Source organism: Capra hircus, chromosome 5, assembly GCF_001704415.2.
Source record: "Capra hircus breed San Clemente chromosome 5, ASM170441v1, whole genome shotgun sequence".
Classification (NCBI taxonomy): domain Eukaryota; kingdom Metazoa; phylum Chordata; class Mammalia; order Artiodactyla; family Bovidae; genus Capra; species Capra hircus.
The window spans coordinates 118976173-118986123 of NC_030812.1; the positions used below are offsets into that span (position 1 = coordinate 118976173).

Consider the following 9951-nt stretch of genomic DNA (forward strand, 5'->3'; position numbering starts at 1 on the left):
ATCAGGGTTTTTTCCAATGAGTCAGTTCTTCGCATCAGGTGGCCAAAGTATTGGAGCTTCAGGTTCAGCATCAGTCCTTCCGATGACTATTCAGGACTGATTTCCTTTAGGATGGACTTGTTGGATCTCCTTGCAGTCGAAGGGACTCTCAAGAGTCTTCTCCAACACCACAGCTCAAAAGCATCAGTTCTTTGGCACTCAGCTTTCTTTATGGTACAACTCTCACATCCATACATGACTACTGGAAAAACCAGAGCTTTGACTAGACGGACCTTTGTCAGCAAAGTAATGTCTTTGCTTTTTAATATGCTGTCTAGGTTTGTCATAGCTTTTCTTCTAGGGAGCAAGCATCTTAATTTCATGGCTGCTCTCACCATCTGTAGTCATTTTGGAATCCCCCAAAATAGAGTCTGTCACTGTTTCCATTGTTTCCCCATCTATTTGCCATGAAGTGATGGGACCGGATGCCATGATCTTCGTTTTCTGAACGTTGAGCTTTAAGCCAACTTTTTCGCTCTCCTCTTTCACTTTCATCAAGAGGCTCTTTAGTTCCCCTTCACTTTCTGCCATAAGGGTGGTGTCATCTGCATATCTGAGGTGATTGATATTTCTCCCAGCAGTCTGGATTCCAGCTTGTGCTTCATCCAGCCCGGCGTTTCTCATGATGTGCTCTGCATAGAAGTTAGACAAGCAGGGGGGCAGTATTGGTGCCTTGTATTGGTGCTGTGTGGTGTTGAAACCACATGGAGAAATGCTAAATGCTCTACTGTGGATACTCTCATTTGTAAATAGCTACCTGTGATGTAACATTAACGCCTTTCCACAGTGACCTGGGAACAGTGCTATTTTCTTGCTGGTCAGTTCAGTTGCTCAGTCCTGTCCGATTCTCTGTGACCCCATGGACTGCAGCATGCCAGGCTTTCCTGTCCATCACCAGCTCCTGGAGCTTGCTCTAAGTCATGCCCAACGAGTTGGTGATGCCATCCTACCATCTCATCCTCTGTCGTCCCCTTCTCCTCTTGCCTTCAGTCTTTCCCAGTATCAGGATTTTTTTCAATGAGTCAGTTCTTCGCATCAGGTGGCCAAAGTTTTGGTGCTTCAGCTTTAGCATCAAGTCCTTCCAATGAATATTCCTGACTGATCTCCTTTAGGATGGACTGCTTTGATCTCCTTGCAGTCCAAGGGACTCTCAAGAGTCTTCTCCAACACCACAGTTCAAAAGCATCAGTTGCTAATTGGACTAATTTCCTTAACTAACTCTGCAGTTACACATAACACATACCTCTTTTAAAGTGTGCTATACACAATTACAAGACTGAAACTAAACTTAATCATACTTTAATTAGTAAACTCGCTTTTGTGTTGTTATGTTTTTATTAAAGGAAGAACAACATGTTATGATACTGCAGATGCAGTGACTTCTGGTCAAGATCATGAAGAGTTTAAGTAATTTCCCTGCAGATCGTTTCATGTCAAATTTACACAGTTTGTCTAGTTAGTTGACCAAAACCGAATAAAATAACGTGAGAAGAGACCCTCGGGGAGATGAGGCAGAGACAGACGCTGAGCGAGGCCCAGGCACCTCCGTGGCTCTGCCCGCTGTGCCAGTGGCAGCAGCGACTAACTGGTTCACACCCGAAAGGGGTGCCAGGCCGGTTTCTTCTTCCTGGGCTCAATAAAGCTTTAATCAGAGTGATGAACTAAAGTTCACGTTTTGTTGTAAGACAAGAAAAAGATGAAAATTTCTCCCAATCTGGGCACCTTCCTCCCCTTTAGTGTGTGCTATGTGTCTGCATCAAGTGGACCTCCTTAGGTGAGAAGCTTCTTCCTTCACCTTGTAAACAGCAACGGTGACCCACCACTGCCTGCTACAGGCAGATCCGGACTGTGTAACCTATGAACATGTCACCTGATATATGACCCTTGGTCTCAAAAACGTACGTAACTCTTCTTTGGCCTCTAGTGGGCAGAACAGTTTTCAAAGCTTTCTGAAAGACTCTCTCCTGGGTTATAATCCTGAAATTGGCTCAAGTAAAATTGTCCCTTTCTTTCTTAGATCAACTATTGATTACTTGATTAATTAACTGAAGAGCCTCAGTGAGTTTCTCCAACCCTTCTCTCAGTAAGGCAGCGTCACTCTGGTTGGGTGAGGTGCGCGTCTCTGCACAGAGACCATTGGTTTTGTCCTGCTTGTCTGAAGACATCTGAAAAGCTAATGTGAAACCAGCTCTTTTGCCCATTTCTGTCCCCCTCTAACCTGTAAAGAACTCAGTCAACCTGTTTATTCTTTTCCTAGATAAAGAGAAGTAAGAATAAAGAATTAAGTAGTTAAAGAATGACTAACTCTCTACCTCCAAAAGCTCCGTTAGCAGTCCTGCAGGTAGGTCAGGTAGGCAAGACAAGAGCTGAGGGGAGTCAGGCAGTCGGCACACAGTACTGCGGAGCCCAGCCTCCCGCCTCAGTGAATCACTGAGAGTGTCTCCCCTTCCGGAAAGATTATCCTTTCCCTGTAGAAGCTGTCATGGCCAAGTAGAATCTTCGGATTTGGTCTTGGGACATGAGTCTACTCCGCAGATCTCCTCCACAATTGCTGGCTTTTCCAATTAAAACACCTTTCTTGTCTGCTGACACTTGCTTCTTGATTACTGTCTTTTGAACACTGAATGGCTGAACCTGAGTTTGGTAACAAATGTAATCATTTGGTTATTTTTATTCCCAGGCAGCACAGATTTCTTATTAGGCTGTCTGCTGTCATATCAAGAAATAATGTCCCATGTACGCAATATAGTAGATATTCTTTTGGAGAATCAATATTGTGAAGACTTTCAAATATATTTTCGTTGGTAGTCAGGGCGTAACACAAGAAATATGAAGTTTTGGAAATATGACTGTCTTTCACAAACCTTAATGGGTTACTGGCTCAATGTTACGGTTATGGTTTCCAGTTAATATAACATCTCAGCAACAACAACAGCTGTACTCACCCCATTTTTATTGAAAACTGAAGTTCCACACAGAAAACCAGAAGACTCTTAAAGTTCGAAAATGATTTTTTTCCCATTTTCTAGGTCATTTATCCTACTTCTAATCCATTTAAAATCTGGTAATGTTTTTTTCAAAATAAATTTTTTAAAAAGTGCAATTGATTCAAAATTTTGGAGGCGACTGTGGTGGCTAATATATAATTATTCACATCAGAATTTCTTGATTGATTTGTCCTCCAGCAACCAAATATTCACCCCTCCCTTCAAAGCAGGTTGCTAACTCATCTCCTGCGGAAACTTTCTGTTGACTGTCCTCCCGAAGTCCTGCCTGTACCGGCCCGTCTGCATCAGAGGCTGGGGACAGCTTTCTGAGCGTTTTCTTTCTCTGCCAGTCTCAGAGAAATTCCCAGCACAGATTCTCCTTCTTCCTATTTGGGCATTAAGTGGTGGAAAATTTAGAATCAGGATGTTTTGTTCTGGTCATGGAACTGGAGACTTTGAACCAAACACTTGCAAAGTCAGCTTGCACATAGTCACGTCTGGCCGATGAAATGATATATGACCAAATTTCAAGGTGGTCTTTGAATTTGATTCCCTGTGAAAATTATTGTGTTTTCAGATCTCCCATTTGTCTCTTATAAATGTCTTGTAGAGGGTCTCTCTCCAGTAAGCTGGCATCCACTAGATTATCATTCCAGGAACCATTCCAGGGCTCCACACAACCCCCTCTACATTTTGGATATTCTTTATCATGAGGTGGAAAAGGGAATGGCAACCCACTCGAGTATTCTTGCCTGGAAACATCCATGGATGGAGGAGACTGGCGGGCCTCAGTCCACGGGGTCCAGAGAGCCGGACACGACTGAGCACACACGCATTACCACGAGATGTGATCTAAACACCAGTTTCCCAACACCCTTTGTCTACTGTCTTCCTTGCCGTTGCAAAAGGCAATAATCATCACACCTCCAACTGCTCTGAGGCCCTGGCCTGCATCTGGTACTTACAAGGTGCAGGAAGTTATTTTGAAAAAAGGAACACAGGGACATGCTTAGCAAGAGAGGCTGCAGCAGCGGGGTCAGGAAGTCTCTGACTGCTGCAACCACTAGTTGCTTGACTCCAACAGTCAAACCCAAGACAAAGTTCCTCAGCATCTCTCAGGTACTTGTGCGTCTTCTGTGTTGATTGTTTTACTGTAAGCTCATTTTCTTGAGATCTCTTCAATAAAATTAAGAGATACAAGGGAACATTTCATGGAAAGCTGGGCTCAATAAAGGACACAAATGGTATGGACCCAACAGAAGCAGAAGATATGAAGAAGAGGTGGCAAGAATACGCAGAAGAACTGTACAAAAAAGATCTTCATGACCCAGATAATCACGATGGTGTGATCACTCACCTAGAGCCAGGCATTCTGGAATGCAAAGTCAAGTGGGCCTTAGGAAGCATCACTACGAACAAAGCTAGTGGAGGTGATGGAATTCCCGTTGAGATATTTCAGATCCTGAAAGATGATGCTGTGAAAGTGCTGCACTCGACATGCCAGCAAATCTGGAAAACCCAGCAGTGGCCACAGGACTGGAAAAGGTCAGTGTTCATTCCAATCCCAAAGAAAGTCAGTGCCAAAGAATGCTCAAACTACTACACAATTGCACTCATCTCACACGCTAGCAAAGTAATGCTCAAAATTCTCCAAGCCAGGCTTCAACAGTACGTGAACTGTGAAATTCCAGATGATTGAGCTGGATTTAGAAAGGCAGAAGAATGAGAGAGCAAACTGCCAATATCCGTTGCATCACTGAAAAAGAAAGAGGGTTCCAGAAAAACATCTATTTCTGTTTTATTGACTATGCCAAAGCCTCTGACTGTGTGGATCACAACAAACTCTGGAAAATTCAAGAGATGGAATACCAGACCACCTGACCTGCCTCTTGAGAAATCTGTATGCAGGTCAGGAAGCAAGTTAGAGCTGGACATGGAACAACAGACTGATTTCAAATAGGAAAAGGAGTACGTCAAGTCTGTATATTGTCGCCCTGCTTATTTAACTTATACGCAGAGTACATCATGAGAAATGCTGGACTGGAAGAAACACAAGCTGAAATCAAGATTGCCGGGAGAAATATCAATAACCTGAGATACGCAGATGACACCACCCTTATGGCAGAAAGTGAACAAGAACTAAAGAGCCTCTTGATGAAAGTGAAAGAGGAGAGGGAAAAAGTTGGCTTAAAGCTCAACATTCAGAAAAGTAAGATCATGGCATCTGATCCTATCACTTCATGGCAAATAGATGGGGAAACAGTGGAAACAGTGACAGACTTTATTTTTGGGGGCTCCAAAATCACTACAGATGGTGACTACAGCTATGAATTTAAAAGATGCTTACTCCTTAGAAGAAAAGTTATGATCAACCTAGACAGCATATTAAAAGTCAGAGCCATTACTTTGCCAACAAAGGTCCATCTAGTCAAGGCTATGGTTTTTCCAGTGGTCATGTATGGATGTGAGAGGTGGACCATAAAGAAAGCTGAGCGCCGAAGAATTGATGCTTTTGAACTGTGGTGTTGGAGAAGACTCTTGAGAGTCCCTTGGACTGCAAGGAGATCCAACCAGTCCATCCTAAAGGAAATTAGTCCTGAATATTCATTGAAGGACTGATGTTGAAGCTGAAACTCCAGTACTTTGGCTACCTGATGCAAAGAACTGACTTAGTGGAAAAGACCCTGATGCTGAGAAAGATTGAGGGCAGGAGGAGAAGGGGATGACAGAGGATGAGATGGTGGGATGGCATCACTGTCTTAAGGGACATGAGTTTGAGTGAACTCTGGGAGTAGGTGATGGACAGAGAGGCCTGGCATGCTGCAGTCCATGGTGTCACAAAGAGTTGGACACGACTGAGCAACTGAACTGAACTGATTGGAGAAACCATAGCTTTGACTGCATGGACCTTTGTAGGCAAAGCAATGTCTCTGCTTTTTAATACACTGTCTACGTTTGTCATAGCTTTTCTTCCAAGCAGCAAGCGTTTTTTAATTTCATGGCTGCAGTCACCATCTGCAGTGCTTTTGGAGCCCAAGACAATAAAGTCTGTCACTGTTTCCACTGTTTCCCCATCTATTTGTCATGAAGTGATGGGACCAGATGCCATGATCTTCCTTTTCTGAATACCGAGTTTTAATCCAGCTTTTTCCCTCTCCTCTTTCACTTTCATCAAGAGACTTTTTAGTTCCTCTTCACTTTCTGCCATAAGGGTGGTGTCATCTGCGTATCTGAGGTTATTGATATTTCTCCCTGCAATCTCGATTCTGGTTTGTGCTTCACCCAGCCTGCCATTTCGCATGATGTGCTCTGCCTAGCATTTAAATAAGCAGGGTAATGATATACAGACTCGCCATACTGCTTTCCCGATTTGAACCAGGCTGTTGTTCCGTGTCCAGCTGTAACTGTTGCTTCCTGACTGCATACAGCTTTTTTTAGGAGGCAGGTGAGATGGTCTGGTATTCCCATGTCTCTAAGAATTTTCCTCAGTTTGTTGTGATCTACACAGTCAAAGGCTTTAGTGTAGTCAGTGAGGCAGAAGTTGTTTTTTCTGGTATTCTCTAGCTTTTTCTATAGTCCAGTTGATCAAATTGGCAGTTTGATCGTTGATTCATCTGCCTTTTCTAAATCCAGCCTGTACATCTGGGAGTTCCCTGTTCACATACTGCTGAAGCCTAGCTTGAAGGATTTTGAGCATTACTTTCCTAGCATTAGCAGTGCTTAGGAGAGGACAGAATGGGGTACAATTGTTTAATGGTTAGAGTTTCTATTTGGGATCTGAAAAAATTCTGGAATTGACAGTGGTCATGGGAAATAGATGGGGAAACAGTGGAAACAGGGTCAGACTTTATTTTTTTGGGCTCCAAAATCACTGCAGATGGTGACTGCAGCCATGAAATTAAAAGACGCTTACTCCTTGGAAGGAAAGCTATGATCAACCTAGATAGCATATTCAAAAGCAGGGACATTACTTTGCTGACTACGGTCCGTCTAGTCAAGGCTATGGTTTTTCCTGTGGTCATGTATGGATGTGAGAGTTGGACTGTGAAGAAGGCTGAGCACTGAAGAATTGATGCGTTTGAACTGTGGTGTTGGAGAAGACTCTTGAGAGTCCCTTGGACTGCAAGGAGATCCAACCAGTCCATCCTGAAGGAGATCAGTCCTGGGATTTCTTTGGAAGGAATGATGCTAAAGCTGAAACTCCAGTACTTTGGCCACCTCATGAGAAGAGTGGACTCATTGGAAAAAAACTCTGATGCTGGGAGGGATTGGGCGCAGGAGGAGAAGGGGACGACAGAGGATGAGTGGCCGGATGGCATCACGGACTCGATGGACGTGAGTCTGAGTGAACTCCGGGAGTTGGTGATGGACAGGGAGGCCTAGCGTGCTGCGATTCATGGGGTGGCAAAGAGTCAGACACGACTGAGCGACTGAACTGAACTGAAGGTTACATATGAATGTTCTTACTGTCACTGAAGTGTACACTTAGAAATGAGTTAAAATGGTTAATTTTGTTATATACATTTTAACATTTAAAAAGTGAAAAAAGTTATAGTACAAAAAAATCAACTAAATCCAAAAGAATGCAGGATGGAGAAAAGCAGGGGCAGAAAAGTACCAGATGGGCTTGTTGCCCGCGCTGCTGGCTTGGTTTTGTGGACAAGCTCCGCATGGTGTGTCCCCGGGCTAGGCTGGAGCGTGGGGCAGGGCCACAGCGCTGAGCGGGAGGTGTTCTGAGGCACTTGCCATATTTCTGCCATGGCTACGTAGTGTGGGACTTTGGTTGCAGCCCCAAGTAGTTAGGCATCTCCACAGTTAGCTTTCCTGAGCGAGCAGCATTCTTTCTGTTTATGTATCCACTGACACTGGTTACCATTGGACCAGTGTTGGAAGTGGCGATGTCCATTAGACAGCGGTGAGCATATACAAGAATATAAAATGCCCGTGGAAACTGATTTCAGGCGTACCTGATAGTCTATCGCGCTTCCCTGGTGGCTCAGAGGGTAAAGCGTCTGCCTTCAATGCAGGTAGACCTGGGTTCAATCCCTGGGTCAGGAAGATCCTCTGTAGAAGGAAACGGCAACCCACTCCAGTACCTTTGACCAGAAAATCCCACTGATGGAGGAGCCCAGTAGGCTACGGTCCATGGGGTCGCAAAGAGTTGAACACGACTGAGCGATTTCACTTCCCTTTCACTGACAGTCTATGAAGGTAGACTTCTGTGGGGAAATCCTCAGTATGCTCATCTTTGGCTGTCTCAGACAGGAAAAAACCTTTGGCTCTTTAGATTCGCTTATTTCAGCAATTCAAGTTTATACTGAGTAAGCTAAGAAATGCCAGATTTACCAGATTTACCAGGCTAGATGTGAAAACACGAAGACAATTTCTTCTAGGCTTCTGAAAGCAAAATAATGACTGACCACTGGTGAGGGATAATTTTATATTTTCAGTTACTGTTTCCTAGTATTTTACTGCTCATAACTGCAATCTCACCTGGTTATATTTAATTTCATTTTCAGCTTAGTTATATTTTTAGAATCAAACATTTTCCTAAATCCATGAATTAAACAGTATAACATAGTTACCACATCATGCTTCAACTGTCAAGTTAAATTCATCATGAGATATTATTAAAAAGACTTTATCTTTAAAAATAAAAAATATTTTAGTGTATTATGTTAAAATCACTTTCAACATTTTCTAAAATATACCACTAGAAAGGCCATTTTTAAAGTGCCTTATATGGAAATAAAATAAATACAAGCATAGCTGTAAAGGCAAGTCCGTAATTTGAGATGAGCCCCACAATTCTCACGGTAAAACCAAGAATGTATGTACTTGCACAGACTGTGCTGCTGAACAGAGAGGGCTCGCAGAAGAGGAAGCACCAGGCCGTGCGGTCCGTGTTTGGTCTCTGCATCTATTCTGCCTCCCACGGCGGCTGCACCAACTGCACCCCCACCTACGGGCACAAGAGCTCCCTCTTCTCCACATTCTCACCAACGGTCGTCATTCGTGTTCTTTTTGATGACGGTCGTTCTGATTTGTGCGAGGGGGTTTCTCACTCTGGTTTTGATTCGCATTTCCCTCATGATTAGTGATGTTGAACATCTTTTTACATGCCTGATGGCATTTTTTTTAATGTGCGTTTTGTCCTTGGAGAAATGTCTATTGAGTTCTTCTGCCCACTTTTCAATTGCTCTTTTTTGGCAAATGTATTTTTTAAACGTTTTAAATTATGAAAGTATGGTAACTCATTTACAGGAGACTTGGAAAATGCAGAACAAAGCTATACACAATTCCACTGTATATTAAAATTATTTTTTAAAAGTGGATAATTAGTTGGAGTTTCAATACCAAACTCTCAAAATTTAACAATGCATGGACAAAAAATAGAAGGATACAATAGACCTGAAAAGCGCTATGAACCAATTCAACATAATTAGGATTTATAGGTCCAGTGGTAAGACTCCTTGCTTTCAATGCAGGGTGCCTGGGTTCAATCCTTGGTCAGGGAACTAGATCCCACATGCTGCAATTAAAAGTCCTTGGTGCAGAAGCTTTTAATTTTAATTAGATCCCATTTGTTTATTTTTGCTTTTATTTCCAGAATTCTGGGAGGTGGATCATAGAGGATCCTGCTGTGATTTATGTCTGAGAGGTGGGAGGGGGGTTCATGTTTGGGAAAGCATGTAAGAATTAAAGATTTTAAAATTTAAAAAATAAAAAACAAAAAAACAAAACAAAACAAAAAAAAGTCCTTGGTGCAACTAAAGATCCCGTGTGTTGTATCTAAGACCTGATGCAACCAGACAGAGAAATTTTCAGGCTTGCCACGTGGTGCCAGTGGTAAAGAATCCGTCTACCAATGCAGGAGTTTGATCCCTGGGTCAGGAAGATCCCTTGGAGGAGGGCATGGCAACCC

At 43.0% G+C, this 9951-nt stretch overlaps 1 pseudogene; it reads right to left on the reverse strand.

Moving 5' to 3' along the window:
* LOC102191691 lies at nucleotides 2643–4189 on the reverse strand (annotated as a pseudogene).